The sequence below is a fragment of the Megachile rotundata genome, unplaced genomic scaffold (genome assembly GCF_050947335.1).
Source record: "Megachile rotundata isolate GNS110a unplaced genomic scaffold, iyMegRotu1 scaffold0522, whole genome shotgun sequence".
Classification (NCBI taxonomy): Eukaryota; Metazoa; Arthropoda; class Insecta; order Hymenoptera; family Megachilidae; genus Megachile; species Megachile rotundata.
The window spans coordinates 127,501-129,279 of record NW_027473819.1 but is presented as its reverse complement, the minus strand read 5'-3'; positions in this window follow the sequence as shown (position 1 = coordinate 129,279).

Here is a 1,779-nt window from a genome sequence, read left to right as displayed (position 1 = left end):
AAACTATGACTGACAACCCATTCCAAAAACGATTGGACTCGTTAGAGCAGTATACTCTTAGTACTCCTATATGGTTTTGGCACGTTCGGATTCATAAATGAGGATGTTATTAATAAGAAATCGCTCCGCATAGTCGGTTCGGTGAAACAATGACTGATAACCCATTAAAATAATGATCAGACCTGTTAGAGCATTGTATTCTTAATACTCCTATATGGTTTTGGCACGTTCGGATTCATAAATGAGGATGTTATTAATAATAAATCGTTCCGCATAGTCGGTTCAGCGGTGAGTTCGTGCACGACTAAGTCCCACCGGCATAGTCGGTTCGGTCAAACTATGACTGACAACCCATTCCAAAAACGATTGGACTCGTTAGAGCAGTGTATTCTTAGTACTCCTATATGGTTTTGGTACGTTAGGATTCATAAATGAGGAAGTTATTAATAATAAATCGTTCCGCATAGTCGGTTCAGCGGTGAGTTCGTGCACGACTAAGTCCCACCGGCATAGTCGGTTCGGTCAAACTATGACTGACAACCCATTCCAAAAACGATTGGACTCGTTAGAGCAGTGTACTCTTAGTACTCCTATATGGTTTTGGCACGTTCGGATTCATAAATGAGGATGTTATTAATAAGAAATCGCTCCGCATAGTCGGTTCGGTGAAACAATGACTGATAACCCATTAAAATAATGATCAGACCTGTTAGAGCATTGTATTCTTAATACTCCTATATGGTTTTGGCACGTTCGGATTCATAAATGAGGATGTTATTAATAATAAATCGTTCCGCATAGTCGGTTCAGCGGTGAGTTCGTGCACGACTAAGTCCCACCGGCATAGTCGGTTCGGTCAAACTATGACTGACAACCCATTCCAAAAACGATTGGACTCGTTAGAGCAGTGTATTCTTAGTACTCCTATATGGTTTTGGTACGTTCGGATTCATAAATGAGGAAGTTATTAATAATAAATCGTTCCGCATAGTCGGTTCAGCGGTGAGTTCGTGCACGACTAAGTCCCACCGGCATAGTCGGTTCGGTCAAACTATGACTGACAACCCATTCCAAAAACGATTGGACTCGTTAGAGCAGTGTACTCTTAGTACTCCTATATGGTTTTGGCACGTTCGGATTCATAAATGAGGATGTTATTAATAAGAAATCGCTCCGCATAGTCGGTTCGGTGAAACAATGACTGATAACCCATTAAAATAATGATCAGACCTGTTAGAGCATTGTATTCTTAATACTCCTATATGGTTTTGGCACGTTCGGATTCATAAATGAGGATGTTATTAATAATAAATCGTTCCGCATAGTCGGTTCAGCGGTGAGTTCGTGCACGACTAAGTCCCACCGGCATAGTCGGTTCGGTCAAACTATGACTGACAACCCATTCCAAAAACGATTGGACTCGTTAGAGCAGTGTATTCTTAGTACTCCTATATTGTTTTGGCACGTTCGGATTCATAAATGAGGATGTTATTAATAATAAATCGTTCCGCGCAGTCGGTTCGTTGTGCTACCTTTCGTTTTCGCTCTAAGTCCTGTCACCGGTACATTCGATTTCGCTCTAAGTCCTCTTCGGTACTTTCCAATCGATGAAACGATCACCGACAACTCCTACAAACGGCAATTTTAATCGACAGGAGAACATTTTTCAGGTATATTCGCTACGGTTTATCACGTGCGGTACATTCAGGGTGAAATTAATAAATGTTTATCGTTAATTCAAGTATAAGCACAAGTTCTGGCAGCGTATTGCTTTTCGTA